At 38.6% G+C, this 19,882-nt stretch overlaps 1 long non-coding RNA gene across 6 annotated transcripts in view; it reads right to left on the minus strand.

The window, feature by feature from the left end:
* Positions 1 to 7,227: 7,227 nt before the first annotated feature.
* The window catches only part of LOC125330870, a 121,866-nt gene continuing 109,211 nt past the window's right edge, over positions 7,228 to 19,882 (minus strand). For 3 of the 6 annotated variants that reach the window (XR_007205733.1, XR_007205735.1, XR_007205736.1), the window contains 3 exons: positions 17,798 to 17,915; positions 10,738 to 14,036; positions 7,228 to 9,655 (listed from right to left, as the gene is read on the minus strand). This is a non-coding gene — a long non-coding RNA (uncharacterized LOC125330870). Of the gene's footprint in view, positions 9,656 to 10,737; positions 14,037 to 14,216; positions 15,227 to 17,797; positions 17,916 to 19,882 lie in introns of those variants that run through there. The other 3 variants (XR_007205737.1, XR_007205738.1, XR_007205734.1) reach the window with 3 other exon arrangements.

Genomic DNA, 19,882 nt, shown 5'->3' on the forward strand with positions numbered 1-19,882 from the left:
AAGCCACCAGGACCCCAGATATTCTGTTTTTTCAATCTCTGCACCAGCCTAGGGCAGACTATGTTTGGCTCACTTCAGTTGCAGTGCTGGAACACAGTGTGCCAGAATACCCCTTCATGATGTTTTTGGAAGAGCTAAGCATTACTAGGATTGGTTAATAGTTATATTTGTAATTAGCCATCTGTTATAGATCCATTTATTGAATCTGAGAGGGGACAGAACTGTTGCATATCCTGCTCGCTCCTCACTTTGCTTGAGCTCACCATAGGGAGCTTTGTGCAAAAGCCATAAAGAACCAAAAAAAGAGCTTATTTTAAAGGGAAAAAATTGTGGTGGCCCTATGAAGAGTAAAAGTCATAATAATTTGTCTTCACCAGAAGCACAGGCTTAGGAGCACTGGATAATTTTTTTTTGGAGGTTGGAATAAGAAATTGAGAGGTCTCTCAGAGGTCCAAGCAAGATTCTGGAGCTGTTCACTTGGTCCCAGTAACCTCCTGCCCCACATATCCATAGCTATGGAGGGGAAGACTAGGTGTCAAATCCTGTGTCTATCATCAGCAACATTTTCCAAGTTAAGATATTTAAGAGAGCCAAAGATTTTGTTTCTGTAGATTTCTGAATCCAGAGGCCAGAGCTGAAGTGATTTGGGTGAAACACCCAAAGAATCTAGCACAGGTAAATGACCAAACAGAAAGGTCAACAGATATCAAGGCAGAAGGTGAATATGTGATAATTAATTCTTTCTCCTGGATTATGTGCTGCTAATTGACTTGGCAGCAGCACCATCACTGTGATTCCTTGGCTCATGGATTTTAGGCCAGAAGCAACAACAATAATGTTCTGGTCTACTGTCTGCAAAGCAAAGCCCACAGAACCTTACCTGGTGGTTTCTATACCAGCCCTCAAAATTCTGCTTAGATTACCATTTTTATTGAAAACCAATTCTTATTAACAGACTATGCAATATAAAATGCACCAAGTACTTGCTCTAAAGGTTTTTTTTTTAATTTGCAGCTTATTTTTGGCATCATATTTACATTGATATTTCCATATGATTCTATTTCTTTTTTTGTGTGAATGAACCCCAGAAAATTAAGAAAATAGACAAAATTTTTTTTTCTTGTTTTTTTTGGTTTTTTTTCTGGAGTTAAAGGTATGTGTAGAGTTTATGGTAATCTTCCTATATTAGTACATCTTTATATATAGATATAAATATACATATGTATATATTTACTGTGTTAGTAATATCTTTAATGGATCATTGAAGATTTTTTCTTTTTTCTATCCTCTCTCTCACTTTTCACTCCTTTCATCACCCACCAAAACCCCACAAAAACCAAACCAAACCAAAACCAAATAGGACAGAAAATAAAAAAAATAGGAAGAAGTGGCAGACAAAATCCATAATTCAACAAAGGAATTTAAAAATATGCAGGATGTTCCTGGACACATTTAGTGAGACAGGGAAATACTGACATTCCTACAGTCCTGGAAAAATACATGGGGTTTTTTTGGTTTATGATCCCAACTGTTGCCTCCAATACATCTCTCTCCTCTTCTTGTTCCCCACTATTCCCCCTGAATCCAATTTCTCTGGTTTGTAGAGCATGTGAGGATTGTTTAGGTAGCTGACATCAGTGACAACCCAGTGACACAAACCAGACAGGGCATAACTCTGCTTTCTTGCAAGAGTTGAGTTTGCCCCCTTTTCCAGACAAATAACAAGTCAGCAGAGCTACAGGATCTGTGCCCCCTCCCACACCAAGTATTCTGAGACAACCATTTGCCATTCTCTGCTCCTCTGGGTATCCTTTTATCCCACAGAATAATTTCAGTGATTTAAACAGGAGCTGAAGTACCGAAAAATGTGACAAAATCTGGCACACCTTTTGTCATTGAGCAAATCCTTATCCTGCGAAGGAGGAAGTGTCAAAATATCCACTGTCTGTACCTGAATAAACATCTTGAAGTAAGTGATGCTGCCCATGAAATTTCTATGAGTTACTTGTGATATATTTGCACAACTTATAAGAAAAATTCATCAAAACATGAGAATTTTTAATCAGCATTATTCTCAGTACATGAAATGGAACAGTTTAGCTCTCAAGTAGTTATGATACAGGTGTCCAGGTGAGCCAGTAGTCACAGAGATGTAATTTCCTTCTTATCTCATGATCATATCACATATCTGTGTCATCTGTAAATAGAATATTAACCACCATGCACTTTCAGAAGTTGGGAGAAAACATGGTGAGTTCCCAAAGGTGCAAGTGGAGTTGTTTGTGTTTGTAAGTAAGCCACCAAGCTGATGTGATTAAACACTTACTCCATCAGTGTCTTGGCCCTTCTTTTCTCCATCTGGTAGGTAGGCAGGCAGATTAAATATATGCCATGTGTTTGTTTTTCCTGTACAAAATGAGCTGTGTTAGTATTTCTTGTCACTATGAGGTGGTACCAACTGTACAAAATATATTGATTTATGTTAAAAAATGAGGATTTACCAGGAACACGACATGCCACCCAAAGCACAGTATTTCATTAAAGGAAATGGCAATAAACTGTATTTTTTATTTTAAAAACGCTCAATTACAGACTTTAGAGAAAATTAAATTTATTGTTGAGCCTCAGTGTTTTGAAGCTACCAGTTGATTCCTGGAAGTGACTTTGAAATGAGTTTTGGGAAATCATTTTAGTATTGACTTGGGCCATAATGGTTGGCTGTTGCTTTTTTGTATAAGATTGATTAAATTACCCTGAATAAGCTCCAAGTCCGTGTCCTTCTCTGAGGCCAATTGTGAATATGACCATAATACACTCTCTAAAACATATTTCAGAAAGTAAATAATCTCTAAACCTGGAAGAACATCACTGCACTCTTTCAAGAATAAGCAAATGAACCTGGTTCCTTGTCTCAACATGTATCACTTCTTTTTTTTACACCTCCCACTTCCTCTGGTTTTAAAAAACAGGGGTTATTTGCTAGATTTTCTCTATACATTACAAAAGGAGATAATTTTGACTAGGTCTTAAAGAAAGAAGTAGCTAAGAAATAAATGTATAGTATAAGATTCAATTTTATTATTGTGTAATAAGAACTGGCAGTTGTTCTACTGATGTCAGCCTTTATCTCCACTCCAAAATGTAGTTATTCCTTCATACATCAGTAAACTCAAGTGAAATCAGGGCCATGGTGTAGCAGGTTCTATACAAGCACATGGGAATGAATGATCTTAATCTCAAAATGGTTTGAAAATTAATGCCAAATGTGCAAAGATATGATTTATCCACAGCTGCTGAGTGTGCCTGGTCTGGAGACAAGAGAGGAATCCAGGTCTTTGAAGACCCAAGCCCTATCCAGTGAGCTCTTCTCCCGAAACAGTGGCTGGTCTGAGTTTCTATCAAATCTAAGGTATGTACTTCAAAAGCCAAAATTAAATAACAATAAGATACATCCTAAAGAAAACCCCAAGAGATGACTGGTGCATGGCTGCCACAAAGCCAGAAACAAGACAGGTAGCAAGTAGCAGCAAAACAATAGGAGCAAGAGAAAGAAAACAGTAGAAGTTTTGGGAGGAATTTATCATGATCAGCTGCACAGAAAGATTCTTGAACAGGGACATGGGATTTGCAGGCAAGATTCAAGAAAAAACAACAGCTTTTGGAGTACAACCTTCCAAAGAACAGCCTGCTGCACTTCCCAAATGCTCTGAGTTCCCATCTGAGATGGAGTAGGCTATTTGGGGAGCAAAACTCTTCTAAGGAAATCTGGATCAATAAGGGTAAAGATTTCTAGGCAGCACAGCCCTGGGATACTGCAAGGAAGGATTTCTATTTCCCTGGCATTAGTTTCCATGCTAGGAGTCCCCTCTGGGTCTTCAGGCCATAAAATATGGCAAGTCTTGGTTGAGAGGCAGATGAGGTTGACCTGCAAAGGTTAAGATTTTCTGTTTTTCCTGTCCTTAAGTGTCTTTAACTCCTGCTGACACGAGTAACCTGAGTCCTCAGAGGTGTGGGGTGAACAGGAATCCTGCAGGGAACAGGTTAAGCTGGCGTTGGAAGAGTGAGTAACTGCAATGTTCTGTAATTACTTCCATAAACTCTCTCTTTCCAGTACTCTCTTGTTCAAGGCAAAAATATTTGGGTACAACCCATGGGGGGAACTGCCAAACATCTCAGATATTCCCTACTCTACAGGCAATCTTTAGATCTTTAGGTTAGAAAGAAAACTGGTTTGCTCCTTAAATTCATCAAAGCACAAGGGATGATATAGTTTAGTGGATGGGGAGAGAAGTGGCAGCCTGTGTCAGATTTTCTTGTTGATAGTAATTTTTTTATTTATTTAAGTTTCTGTCTTGTGTAGAGAGTAAAATCTTGTAATTTGCTGCCTTGAATTTGAGCTGTAATAGAGTTTTTTCCTTACTTTTTTCCCTTTGCTTCTGGTTTCTTTGAGTTTCAGAAAAGACAAGAAGTTTTCTTCTGCTAAATGTACTGGCTCATTTTGTATTAATTTGAATACCTTAATGATAAATTGAATTTACTGCTGCCCCACAAACAAAGTAGATATGAATGATCCCTCTTGCATTTGCTTTCTTAATGAGATGTTAAATGTAACTTGCTATAAATGGAATCTCAGCTAAAGCAATAATTAGTATTTCAGTCTGTTTAAAATAACATTTTAATTATCTTCACTAATACTAAAAATTGTAGAATATCCCTTCAGGCATTACAGTGTTATTGTAGATGCTCTGCTTAAGTACCTAAATTCACATTATTTGCTAATATTTCCTCTTCAGCAGGGTGACATTCAAGCTCTGGGTGATATTTATGTATTTTTTAAACCACAAAAATGGAGATGATACAAAATAAAGGAAATAGAAGCATTCAATTGAACTCTCAATTTATCTGCCACTATCTCACTTCACATCATTGAATGGTTCTACAGTAAAGCAGACCTAAAAAAGGAGAGCACTTTCTCTGAAAAGCTGATGTCCCAGGTGTTTGATGTAGAAGCAGGTGAACAAATGGGGAGAATCCTGGACAGAGGACACTGAAGCTCCAGTGGGCCAAGAGGGAGAAAATAAACACCATGAAAACATTGGGCCAAATATCACCAGAACATAGGTTTGAATGAAGCCTACACTTGGTGCTGGACAGAGCTGAAAACAGAATTTGCTTTAGCCACTATGTTTTTCCCCATCTTTTCCCAGGGTAGGAGTGGGAATGGCAAGCAGGATGCACCAGGGTCAAGAAGGTGACTTAGGAAACAACTCAAAGGGAGTGAATACGCATTTCAGCAAAACCAGCTCAGTTTGCTTCAGGTGAGGCATGGGCAGCCTCAGTGCCTGTGCTGGGGGGCGTTTTGTTCACCAAACAGCCTCGTGTGCTTTGCCTGTGTCCCCTGAGAGGCTGTCACTGAACATGCACTGTGGGCTGTGTGGCTGGGGAGGGCTGATAACTGTGAGCAGCTCTGACACCCCAGTTGCACTTTTGCTTTATCTAATTCAACAGGAGATCTCTATTTCAGTACCTAGTGTGAAAAGAATTGTTTGCTATTCTTCTTGGCTTCATTTTCTTTCTGCAGATGCTGAACTGGACACCTTAACAAGACCAAGTGATGTGTTTTCTATAGGAAAAGCTTTGAAACAAGGCAAGATTGTTGTACCTTGTTCAAAGCCTTCTTTCAGGAGAAACTTGACTAACACAGGGAGGCTTCCAAGAAGTTTGTTCCCAAACCTGTTTTTATGAGAGAAGAGTTTATTGTTTCTTTAATTGTTTTGGTTTTGTTTTGTTTTTTTTAATATTTATTGTGGTTTTTTTGAAAAATAATCTGCTTTTGTTTTTAATATGTGCTTTGCCCACAAATATTGCTATGAAGAAACCCAGTACTATGGTCAGGCCTACTCCAGTGATCCAGGGAGGAATGACAGATGCTTTAATGACATTCCTTAGGTGTATTTTTTTGGTTACTAGGAGTCATTTCAATAGAGACCCTGCAATATTCAGTGTGCTTTGCTCAGAGCCTGTGCCTGCCATGGGAGATCATCCAGCTCTGTGACTGTGAGAGACAACAGAAAAGCAAAAGGAATAGAAAGAAGAGAAGGAAAGAGAATAAATGTAGGCAAGGAAAGCTCAGGAGAGGCATTTCTAGTTCTTTAAGGGATTTATAGTCCTTTAAGGGATTTCCAGCACTTGATCTGTAGAAAATTTTCATCCACATCCAAACTGGGCAGAAATTCCTTTCAGGAAATGCCATCACTAACCCCCAGCAGCTGAGATCAGCAGCACAGTCCAGGCTGCACCAGGGACTGGGATCAGACATTAAATGATACCCAGACCCTTACTCTGAGGAAGGACCTACAGAAGGCTGAATACCTTGTATTTTAGTACTTCTGGCAGTGTCCTGGTAATGAAGGTAATGAATAGCACAGGCAGGATAAAATATCAGCATGTATGGCTAAATACTGCTTGGACCTCTCTCTTGATGCAAGAGGCATGTAAATGGCACAAGTTTAATTTCTGGTTAAACTATAGCTTTTTCCTGGGCAGAAGAAGCAGGAAGTGTACTTCAGAAGGCAGCTGTGAGTGTATCCTGTGTTTTTATCCTCTTTTGCCATGGAGTCATTCATTCTTCAACCTTTCCCCGTAACTTCCCATTATTTAATGTCCCTAGGCAAAAACCACTCCCTAGTACTCTCTTTCCTCTCCAGAATTTTCTTATTTTCTGGATGACTGCTTCCCAGTCTTACCTTTTCTTTATACCAACAGCATGCCACTTGCTTGGAGTTAATGCTCAGCAAAACCAAGGTTGCAAAAACTCATTCTATGCATTTGAAAAGATTAATTAACAAAGAATTTGAAGTTGCTCAGTCCAAACAGGCACTGTATAAACCACTGAAACACACAGGAAAGGTTTTTCAAAAAATTCCACCAGAAACTAGGGATATTTCCAGAGGAATGGTAGTTAGGTTGTCAATCCCATAAGTTTTCATTAAGACCAAAATTCCTAAATGCTATCCTTTGAACACCTTCTGCCTTAGCACTCAGTGGTTATGACAGCTAATTAAGCATATCTGTACTTAATATTTTGCTCCAAAATCCACCTTAAGTATCTAATTATGAGGGACTATAGGAATTATGTTCTTTTATTTGCTTAGGTCTAAAGATGAATACCATTTACATTTCCACCACCAAGGATACAAGTTTTCCAGTCTTTAGTCAATGCCACTATTAAATGAACAAATCAGACATTTTTGAAAAATTAAAAAACCCACCCCACCTTGGAATGTTAAGTATTTTTTTCCAATCCAATGCTTACTGCTTGCCTTTATTAACTGTGACTGAATATGCCTTATGTCAGCAGAGATACTTATTGCAGTTAACAGCATTACATGGGATTCAGCATCTAAAAGTTCTTAGCCTATATTGTGTGTCAGAATTGTAGGAAAGAGCAGCTGGAGAGAATTGTGTGGAGCTTGTTGTTGAGAGTGGATGCAATCTTAATTCTGGTGTCTTGTCCTTAGTAATGAGAGAGCTTTTGTAGGTTGAGTCACAAAAGGGAAAGAATAGTCTTTGTTTGACTATTATTAACCTGGTGAATAATGTAGATAGTTTTTCTTTTTGACATTTGGAGAATAATGTATGTTTAATGTCAGTTCCACTGTTTTGCTTCCCTGTTGCTCTGCACAAGTATCATGGTGTTTCTCAGAAGTAAAAAATGGTACAGAACTGTCTTGAGGAAGGACTGAGTTGCTTTGTATCTTGCACTTGTGGCTGTTTGGTTCTACACCCATTTTATAGATCTTCTAAGCAAAATAAACACATCACTGTCTTCAGTCTTGTGGGGTTGGTTTGTCCTCAGTTGCATCTTTTGATATTGAATGGATTATAGATTAAAAACAAACTCTCACTATCAAAACTGTCATTATTCCCTTCTCTCTTCTTCTTCTCTCTGTCTCTCTTTTTTGGAAACAAACAAACAAACAAAAGCTACAATTTATTCTATCTTTATGCAGAGATGTTTGTTAAAACTCCTGTTGTTCTTGATGCTTCTCAACTCCTGCCAATTTATATACAGTTTTTCAGTCTTTTGTTTAACTTTTTTTTTTTTTCAAGATTACTTTAGTCCTGAGTGATGTTCTCTGGATGACACCTTTATCAGTGCCAAGCACCAAAGAATGATAACCTCCCATGTTTTATATATGCCAGTGCTGTTACTATATAGGCAGGTGAGATTCACACTTCTGCCACAGTCCTGCACTGTTCACAGGCACTTCAGCTCTGTTCTCTTGTGATGCTGAATAGGACATTGCCACTTGCCCATTGTCATCTCGTTGAATCTTGAGCATCTTTCCAATTTATCAAGATCATTTTGAATCTTAATGCTGGCTTCAAGAATGTTTTTACCCTTGATGGTTTAATGTACACTGTAAATTTCACATGAGTACTGTCTTCCATCATTTAAGTTAATGAAAACAATGACAGGCCTCTGTCTGAAATACCTGCCTACCTTTAGATAAAGTATTAAATCTTCTAGGAAAGTGTATTTTCAAAACTTTGGTAGAATTGTGGATTAGTGCTAGTACATATTTGTTCACCTTGCTTTTATGTATGCTGTATAGCTTTCTCAGAGTAAATAGAGATGATCCCTTCATCTCAATCTCTAAACAGTTATTTGGTCAAAGAACATATTGAGTATTTTGTGGATTTTTTTCTTTTTTTTAATTTCAGGTGCTCAGGAATAAAACAATTTAATGAAATCTCAGAGTATTTTTGTTCCAAAGTCTAATTCCTGTGCCACGGTTGCAGAAAATTAGATGGAAGGCTTGAGAGTTTTACTATTGTGCCACTGTAGGTGATAGAAGATATGAACAAAAAATTTTCAAAGTGTCTGTATAACCACCCACAGAATAGGCCTAATGCATTCATTCGGGCTGGTTTTCTGAGAATTAATTTACATTTCATATACTTGAGAGTCTCACATGAAAAGATATTTTTATGATGATTTTTAATACAGTAATTTGATGAGATCATAAGGATTTACTTTGGAAGGATTTATAATTAATTTCTGCATATAAGAAGATATCATTCCACAAGTGTGAAGTTTATATTTATTTGTTCACCATAATGTTTCATGAAGGAGAGAGAAAAATAGGTGCAATTACAGAGCAACAGGATCTTCTGGTCTCTTCTCTCCCTATATTGTGACTGCTAATATGAAATTTTCAGTGGAAAATCTGTGAAGAAGGAGAAAGAGTCCATGCCTCTTTAAAAAGCAAGAATTTAATTATGAAAAAATCCTGGTTTCTATACACTGTGTTAAACTTCCTCGTGTCCTTTCCCTGTTAATTTATATTCTACCCTGTCCTAGATACAAGATCTTTTCCCCAAATTGCCTTCAATAATACAGAACATTGTTCGAGGGAAGATTTTTCTTCTTTCTGTTGAATGTGTGATGAAAAAGTTGAATAAGACTCAAACAAATGCATTTTCAGGGGGTCGGAGGGGGGTGGGGGTCGGAGGAACAAGCACTGAAACAACTGCTGAGTCACTTCCTCCTGCCGTGCCAGGTGTCCTCAGGATCCCAGAAAGGCTTCTTGAAGGCAAAACCTTCTTCACTGGTGTAGCACATCCATCTGGGACATCACCAGATGAATTCCTGACACGGGGGAAGGACAAGATAATTAAGGAACTGACTTTGGGATGTGAGCTGTTGTGCGCTGAGCTCAGTGGAGCAGAAGACTTGTAAATGTCACCATCAAACCAGATATTTATTAGTTGGAGCTGACAGACTCCAACTTCCCAGTAAGTGGTGAGAAAATATTCCCCATCACTTGAGATTTTAAAACTGTGGCAGATTGAACATGGCCTGAAAAAAATGTTCTCTTGAGCTGAGTGCTCTTACAGCAGTGGGAGGAGTGATGAGATGAGCAGTTTTGGTCTTTCCCTCCTGGTTCTGCCTCCCTACTTTCCTGTCACCACCTCCAAGAGGCTATTGGTTGTTTCTTCCGTCAAAATTGTTTCCAGGGTGCTATAGAGTAAGTGGGAACTTGACTTATACACTAGTGAGTACTGGCCAGAGAGCAAAATAATGGGAACACTTCTAAAAAAATAATATTGACTTTTTTCCCCTCCTTGCTTACCAGCTGCAGACTGTGCCATGAGAGAAACCAATCACAGACTCATTCCCAAACTGTCCAGATGAAAAAGACCTGGAGGCTACTTTGTTTATTGCCATAACTCTCTGGAATTGCTTCCTGCCATATATCTGAGTACTATATTCAGGCTAATTTGCCATAACTTTCCACTAGAAACCTATTCCATGCCCTGATAAATCTCATCTCTAGCTCTTCCTGCAACCCCCATCCTGAAGAACTCAGTCCATGTTTTCATTTGTCCATTTTCATTCCGAATCAGAGATGCTGCCTGAAATATTTAAAGGCTAAGGACCTCAACAGGCACTGGAGAATGCTGTCGATGTTTTCCCTGTCATTTTCTTTGCTCTGTGAAGGATCTATCATTGTAATAAAAATTCCAGACAGGCAAGAAAAATCATCCACATTACTGGACAATCTGCTACCCTTATCTCCTGCAGATGAAAACCTTTTTACCTATAACTTGGGAAAGTATTATTTTAAAAGTATGAAAAGAGAAGCGCCTTATTACATAGTTGGTTCTACCATGCCAAATTAAAGAAATACCTTTATAGAATATAGAGGACAAATTGAATTTCAAACTAACCTTTCAGGTGTGTAGATATTCTCCTGGGCCAAGAGGATGTTGAAATGGTTCAGGCTTCATTCTGCAATGCAGAACCCAGCAGAGACTCGGGTACCCCACTTTTTGTGGTGCCATTTCGTCCCTGTCTTGATGTGGGGTAGTTTACATAAGGCTGTGTATTTACAATACACTGTGATGACCTCAGAGGAGGCAGTCCCAGCTGTAAGGCAGGACACATCCTCATGAAAATCATTCTCCAGGTGCTCAGCATTCCCATAGGGTACTATATATTACCATATCATCCCTTTTTGATTCAGGAATGCTCATACCTGATTCTGTAAATGCTCATTTATCTGTTTCACCTTGTCCATGACACCTCACTTAGCCCACACTGAAACTAATGGAAAGTTTTTTTGTCCTTTATGGGGGAATTGAATCAGACTCAGCTGGAAGATAAAATGATGTTCAGATTCAAAGATATTGAGGATAAGACTGTAAAAGTCATTGGTTAGAAGATAGTTTGAAATTTCTTCTGCCATTGCAGCATTAATTGTGTGTTGAAATATAAATATTTTGCTGTTCTCATCCAGATCTTTGAGCTCTTTATCAGCTTATTTTCAAATACTGTAGCCTTAATACAGGTATTGAATCCTTTTACATCTTTTAGCAGTAATCCTTGTAAGTGTCACTAAATACAAAGAAAGCACTATTTCTCTGAGCAAGTGGTGATGAAGGTGTACTGTCTTGGGAAAAATAGCACTTTTTTGTGTGTGGATTATCACTTTTGAGCCCCCTCTTGGTTATCTCTCTTTGTTTCACACAAGGATGGTATTAGTAGCCTGGAACAATCTCTGTGTGCCCTTTCAATCGGAAACACTTCTTGATTTGTATACTTATATAGCACAGGCCAAGCTGAAGTGAGAATTTATTTCCTGAAGAAAACAGATTTAATGTGAAAGGTGATCCTCAGAAGTTTCACAGTTCCAGTTGCCTTGGATAAGCACCAAGAAAGGCAGCTGCTGCTCGGAGTGAGTCTCCCCTGTCCCTGAGAGCTGCACACCACAGATGAGGTGGGGGAATGTTCTGTGCACAGGCCCCTCTTTTCAAGGACAGTGCACATACTAGAAGTACTAAAGGAGGATTAATATGAGAACCATGAAATCCAGGCTTTCAGTTCCTCATTCTGCATTGCATCGTGGTTCAGAAATCTGCCTAGCACAGCCTTCAGCTCCTGCCCCTCACTAATTATGTTCTCCCTCTGCCTACCTTTAACTTTGCAATCCTGATTCTCATAACCCCAGACCATTCTAAACTTCATTGTGTTTATAGAAAAACAAAAAAAAAAAGAATAAAGAAACAATATTAGCAAAATATTCACCATCTTTTAGAGCACTAAAAAAATTATGGCAATAAGAATGTTTATTGGAATTTTAAGACTGTTTATACATTTGTTCTTAAATTAATGAGTGCAAAAATAGAGGGAGGACAGAGTGAGTAAGTAGCTTATTGTCTGGAGTGCTGAGAGCTGCCTAAAAGGATGTTGTACTGAGAATACACTCCAACGTGAAAAAGAGACCCACAGGCAAACAGCTATTATCTGAAGTAATCTTCAGCAAAGAGGATGTGTCTATGAAATAACTTTTGGAGACCTTGGGTAATTCGATGCCTCAACCTCTGCTCACCAACCTATTAGATCAGAAAAGAAATGTTCATAAACCCTTTTGAAATACCATTTGTTCCCACCAGAAGTGCACTAAAGTGTATGGAATATGGTGAATGAAGGATGGGTTAGTGTGTGACCTAATGATGAGATGAACAAAAGAGGGGAAAAACATTGCACCACCTTTTTGCAAGTTCCATTTATCCATGAAATAACAATTGCATTCATATTTGCATTTCCATTACACAGAATTACTATCTTCTGACTTACCAGCACAATGGTATTGTTTTATTTATTTAAACTGGATGGTTTGCTTTCCATGGTGTGACCAGCTGGGAGAAAAATAGGATTCAATAATGTGAACATTTCACAGTAAATAAATTGCATTGATACAACAATATAAAAGCTGTGCTCAGCAGTTTCTGTAGGACAAGGTCTGTTCTAGAACTATGCATCCAGCTTTCTAAACACTTGGAGAACTATAAAGGTTACATCTTGGTGTATGAAATGATACAAAAATATATTGAATTTCCACTTAGGATTCTGTTTACTCACATCTCCCCATTAAAGAAGTTACATGTTTAATCGGCTGCTTTCAAGCAGAATATTTGTCTCTCTATTTCTTGCTCATATTGCAGGCTTCTCTGTAAAATCTTGCTGTGATTAAGGACCATTGGCTCAGTTTCAAATTCACTCTATTCAGACATCACAACCCCCCCAAAAAGAAAGAAAACTGAGAAAGGCTTCAGAAAGATTCTTTAGGTGTTAGATATGTTGACTTGATTGCCTGTCAGATTTAGTGTTTTCTGTGCAGAATCCCATCTCCTCTGCGGGTTCTTCACCAGGACAATTGCTCTTCACTCCACTTCTTTGAGCTGTCAGAGACAATGGAGCTCCCTTCCTTTTCTTTGGTCTTCTCTGGATTCCCACAGGCTCTCTTAAGGAAACCCTTTTGGTATTTTGCTGAGGAAGCTGTCAGTGAAAGCTCTGCTTCCACCTCCTAAGCAGGTGCTGTTCGAAGAACAAACACTCAATCTCTGTTCAACACTCTGCCTCCTTTCCTACTGATGTTTAGAAAGTTCTGAAGCTGAGGACACACTCAGCTGCAGTCATGACTGCTGTTCCACGTGGACAGTGGTATGAACTGACAACACTGCTACGTGTGGCTGTGGATTTGTTACAGCAGTTGATGGCAGGGCTTTGTGGCAGGAGAGCCCTTCCATAATGTGTTCCCTTGACTCCGATTTCTGTTTCTCATGCAGTGCTTCCAGTCCACGGCCCAGCTGGACACCAGTCAGTCTTTGCTGGTATTTTGCCAGCAATAAATCTGTGCAAACGCCATCCTCCTCAGCAATGATAGTGTCCATCAGAGAAGGGCAGTGAATTATTTTGGTGGCACTTGAACTTGTTTGGCCTTTGCAAGACAGTGAATTCTTTATATACTGCTTAAAGAATTATTTTAGCATTTTGAGTTTCATAGAAACCCTGGATTCTCTCAATATGAATAAAAAATTCTTGAAGGAAAGAAACCAGTGAGGTCATGTCTTAGTTGGAAGGGTAGCAAAACCAAAATGAAAATAAAAATACTTGCCTCCTTTTAATGTTCCCAGTTGTCCTCTTTCTCCTTGTCTACTTTGTAACAACTGCAGTGTTTCTATTTCTGATCCAGTATGAAGGAAAAAGAAAAGCCTCTTGAAAATGTAGTGCTTGAAGATGGACAGCACATATTTTTATTCAGAAATTTTTTAACTATTCATATGTGCATAAAAGCATCTCAAACACTTAAGTTAGAAAAAAACCTCAAACCATTTTGGTTTTAACTCTTTGTATTATTCATTGCAATGGGGTAGTTTAGGATGGTGAACTCAAACATTCAAACTTGTTATGAACTTATGTACATAAAATGATACCCACAGTGATATACAGGTATAACAGTATTTTATTATGAAGCATTTGTGGTGAACTCTTTTTTTATAGATAATACATATAATGATTGAAATTGTAAAATAATTAAGTCAAGCAATTTCTGACTTTCTTTGAGACTCTATTTCTGCATGCCTCCATAAGCATCTGGAGCATGGAGGCATAACCAAAATCTGTAGCAGAAAGGGATGGAAAACATTGTTATACTTTGTCTCTCAACAAAAAAGCACACATACATTCTACACTTCCCGTTTCTACCCTGCACATACACTGAAATACTCTCTTTATCTTTCTTTAGAGATACACTTTATATGGTGTATATATCCAGGGTGAATAAATTGAACAAAAAATACTGTAGCTATATTTGTATTTATCTTTAGCAAGACAACTATAGCCTGCATCCTCTGCTGATGACAATTAGAATGAAAGAGTAGAAATTACAGCAAAGAAAGAACTTCTCACACATTATGCATGAACATTGAGCTGATTTTATTCTAATGTTCCACAACATCCACACAGCAGTCAGAAAGCTTGAAACAATAAAGCATAAAAAAGATCTAAATATTAATTTTTCTTTTTATGCCACTGGTAAATTAAAACCTTAAAAACATTGGGATTTCATTGGTGCCACTATTTGATGTTCATAAAGAAACTGAGGAATTTACATCTCCAGTTTTAATTATATATGATCTTTAATTCTATTTTTGTGCATAAAAATGGAAGCCTTACACCACCTCTTCTGCAAGGGTGAGAAGCAGAATTTCCTCATGGTATTGTCTTTAAACACCACTTAAGTCAAAGCAGAATGGATGCTTGAGCAGACCCTTCATCTGTGTAAGGGATGGCTCTGTTTCCATTAAAGCTCCTGAAACTGTGATAAGTATCCTCAGGTGTGGATCTGGCCTCCAATTTTTTACCAAGAAGTAACTACAACACAGCAAAGGCTGTAAAGCATTCACTTTGAAAATCTGAGACTTTCTGCAACAAACACTTTTTTCCCCGTCTCGGTATCCTCCTGCCTGATGACTCTTCTGCTGACAGTAAACTAAATATTGAACAGCCCTTCAAGGGATTTGGCTCTTTACTTCTGAGCTTTTCAAAGAAACTGATAAAATGTCTAATTATTTGAATAATCAAGGAATGAATATTTGATCACCAGCATCAAAGATGAAGCCATAATTCAAGAGCTGAGGTATATGCTTAATATTGCATTACTCATAACACAAAGAGAGTTATAATTTCCTTGAAAATGTGTTTGTTAAAGGTCTTTTGGAACAGTGGAATGGAGCAATATTGAGCATTAATTTATATATATTTATTTAATTATCCAAAACTTGCCATTGTGTCATTTGTCAAGCTGTTGGATGGAAGAAATCATGGTCAGTTAAGGACAATAACCTCAAATTTGGACGCACTTCACAATGCCAATAATGGTCTGAAGTCCAACCAGACATTGTGAATAATATTAGGTTTCACACATATGTATTCTTATTATATTTCTTAATTATTTGTAATAAGCCAGGCATGGAGGCTGTATTACCTGTTTAGTGTCAATGAAGTAATTTTGTTTCTGTTTCTGACTGAGATACACTGAAAAGTGACTATGGAACATTATCATTGCCACTACCTGCTAGATCCTGCTTGCCTTTCTCTTCCCAGCATCCTAAAGAGAAACCAATTTAGTCCTAATGCCCCTTTTCCCCCATCATCCCTCAAGGTTCAGCACCACAGCTAGCACTGATCATTAAAAAATACACTTTGACTTTGATGTGACCTAAAGCTCAAACTGGAGCCAGCCAGGAAACAAAGCAGCCATTTCTATTTTAATATTTCAAACACACCTTAAGCAGTTTGGGGACCTTCCATCAAGAGCAGTTGCTGCCTAGAGAGCCACTGTCAACTTTACGAAGCCCTGTACATTTACCTGCCCTGACAAGTTGCTCATATTGAGATGCCAGGTTGTTTTGGTTGAAGATAATTAAAATTATTAACGACTATCTATCAAGATATAGGGAACTGCAAATGCAGAAAGGCCACTTAATAGAGCCTGGGCTAATTGAGGAATGTGGGTTTGGATCCTTTCCTCCCTTCTGCGTCCCTGGAATAAATCACAAAAGACCAAACACTGGCTCACTCAGGTATGTCCAGGCACAGGGTTTCAGGCCTGGATTTGCCACCCACTGCCCTTTACTGAGGCAGAACAGTGCACAGTGAGTGCAACGCTGCACAGAGAGAGCCCAACAATATGCTGAGAGCTCCAAGTCCAGTTCCCAGTCCCTATTTTACACATTTAATCACTTTCTCATTCATTCTGCTGTGTGTTTCCACTGATTAGATCTCAAGTCATGCATCTCCCACTCACATTTAATCTTTTGTTAGTTAGGTTGCAAGTAAACCAAGCATGACTCTGAGCTTCATTTATTCACAGAAATGTTATGTATTTTCAGCAATATATTTGAACATTTTCTGGTGTGAACATGCACCTGTACAGTGCTCAGGTGTCTGAGTGATTGCCAATGCTCTTTAGTGGACTGCAGACATCCTGCTTATTAACCTGAGTAACTGCTCACCACTCATATTCTCAAGAACCCCATCACTTCTGCTGCACAGCAACAATATTTGGGCTTTCTACTTTCTGAAAGGCATGTAGCAATATTTCACACCACGTACTAACCCAGGTTCTCAGGCAGAAAACACATCAGTCAGCTGCAGTTATGCAGTTAAAACAACAAAAAACCAACAAAACTTTTGTATTTAAAAGTGACTTGTGCTCATTTTGTTTGAATAAATTTCAAAAGAAATGAAAATTCATAGCCTCCCCAAGAAGATAAATCTTCCCAAATCTTCTAAAAATTCACAGCTAGACAAAGAAAGCGAGGTCATTGCCTCATTGCCCTTAGGGACATTAGGACTCTGGACTGTGGCAGTGTCCTTTGACCACCACACCTTTCCCAAAATAAATGAGAAAGAAGGAAAAAGGCCACCTGTGTTATGTTGACCTCATTGTCAGTTAAAAGAACAAAATATTGTATGGGTTTCCTCGCAATTATTAGATCTATAGTGAATAAATGATCCAAGTGAAAGGATAAGGAGATTAAAGGAGGTTTGTTTACCCAAAGAACTCTTCAATTCTTTGATAATAGAACTCTTCATTGTAAAAAAAAACCCACCTTCAACTGAGGAACAATAGCTCAAATTGCAGATATTCACTAGCAGAGACAACACTTACTTTAAAAGAGGCAATACAACTACTATTATAATTTCTGCTGTTAAGAAATAATTGCAAATTGTACTTGTGCCTGAACCTCCACTTGGAGATCAAAGACCAACTGTAATAAGAAAATGTCTCTTATAAAAAAGAGGCCCCATTCTAACGAATGCCTAAAATAAAAATGGGCATCCAGACAAAATGTGTGTACAGTCAACTATCCTAGGGGAGCAAGAGCAACCCTGGAGCTTCTCACAGAGCTGCAGCTACTCTTTTTTATCTTACCATACCTTAAAAGCAGCTTTTCTTCCTGTCTGTGCCAGCTCTTCCACAACAGGAGCTCAGCAGGAATCCTCACGGTGTGATCCAGCAGCTGCCCTTGGACATCCCAGAGCCGTAAATTCGCTGCTGATGGGAGAGAGGGCATTGATGGTGAGAGGAATGGCAAAGCACAGCATTAAAACACCCTGCAAAAAACCTAACCAAAGAATTGTAAGCATTCACATGAGCTAAAAAAAGAAATTCAAGGTAATTTAGATATAGCTTGGCTAAAACATAAGGCACGGAAAGCAGCCAGCAGATATTTTAAGGCCGTGTTTGCATAGGAAATACTTAGAATGGAAATACAAAGAACTGTGAAGAATTGCGTAAATAGGAGAGTTCAAATCAAGGGAAAATTAAAAAAAAAAAAAAAAAAGGATTTGACAGCAAGGCTGTGTAGTTGCTTCATTTTGATTTCACAAGGGAAACACTCCAACCTGTTTCACTGGATACAGTAAAACACAGAACGAGTTGGGCAAAAGCAGAAGAAAATATACTGCAGAGAAAGTCAGCAGTCAGAGGTGGAGCATGAGAACATTTCCATCCATTAATTACCCATTTTCTGGCTGGTGTTTCACTGTGACTTTTTTTTTCCCCTCTGGAACCACTAACATCCCACCACACAGTGATCCCAAGCAATGGGACAAACATCCCAAGACCTACTTGGGACACTGATGCCACTCTAACTTAGCTGTCTGTGCCATTTGTGTCTCTGGAAAGAGCCAGCAACTGGGGTTAGGTCCTGGAAGAAATAGCCAGAAATTAACTGCTCTATTATAAGACATAAAAATGTAATCCAATCTTGAGAATGTGTGATAATTTCCCTAGTCTATTTTTATAATTGCATGGAAAATATTCTTGAACATTCCACATAGATTATTAGAGAACACTTAATTTATGCTGCTAAGTACTGCCTTAAAATACCTTTACTGGAGTCTTCAAAATGACAAACACCTGTCTTATCATTCACACTAAGAATAGGTTTCCATCAGACCATAATAACAAAATGATAATTTGTGAGGTTCTGAAAGAAGATGGGACTAGTAAAAATCATCACCAAATTAACTTTTTAATATCCCAATATCACTGTTGCTTAGTAAGAGTGAGGATTTGAGAATGAAATTAAAGCATAAATCCCTGGAAAAGACTTTGAGAAGCCTAACATTCAATTACTAGGTTAAAAAAAATATCAGCTTTAAGGTTTTAAATGTGTCTCTATCGATAGAAATGCAAGGAGAGGATGTAAGCACACACTATTAGAAACAAGAGCAGCTCAGCACTGGAGATGTTTAGGGAATAGAATTCTTTGATCAATTCAGGGTCCAAAATTGTTCCATCCAGCATAGCAGTTTTATAGAAAGACCTCAAATTAGACAATTGTTGGTGCAACCAAATTTTTCTCCATGAAGGTATGGAAGGAGTAAAACATGTTTTCATGGTGTTCTCCAAAATCCTGGGCAGCTCAGACAGATGTCCAAAGATCTTCCCAGTAATTTCACAGCTCTGCAGACCTGGGACACCACAGCTGGCACCAGGAGAACTGGGGAGAATTCCCCCACCCCCAGCCACACACAGGGTCAGGTTTGGAGGGTGGGGGCTCTGTCAGCCCCTCCCCTGCAGGGGTGACCTGCAGACAGGGCTGCCCACAGCCTCTAGGAAACTCCTTGCTGAGGGGCCACAAGGAAGGCGCTGCCTGGAAGCCACAAGTGCTTCAAAGCCTTTCCCGGGGCTAAAGTTTCCCCCCTTCTGGAAGTCAGTCTAATGAATCCTGGCTCAGACCTGTTTCCAGATGCAGGGATGTTTTCCATGAGATACTTCAATTTCTGGGAAATAGCAGGGTGGTTTATCTCAACAGAAGACTGTCTTGTCTGATGAGGTCTGACTGGCCTGTTTCTGCTTCATTCCTGTAGGGGGTTGCTTAACGCTGGTGATTATTTTTATTTTTAGAAGTTTACATTAAAAAAAGTCAAGCTTCTACTTAAAAAAAAAAAAGAAGAAGAAATTGCTTAGCTGAAAGCAAATGGTCAGTTTTGTATAAAATGGGAAGAATTTTC

This window comes from Corvus hawaiiensis, chromosome 10 (genome assembly GCF_020740725.1).
Source record: "Corvus hawaiiensis isolate bCorHaw1 chromosome 10, bCorHaw1.pri.cur, whole genome shotgun sequence".
NCBI lineage: Eukaryota > Metazoa > Chordata > Aves > Passeriformes > Corvidae > Corvus > Corvus hawaiiensis.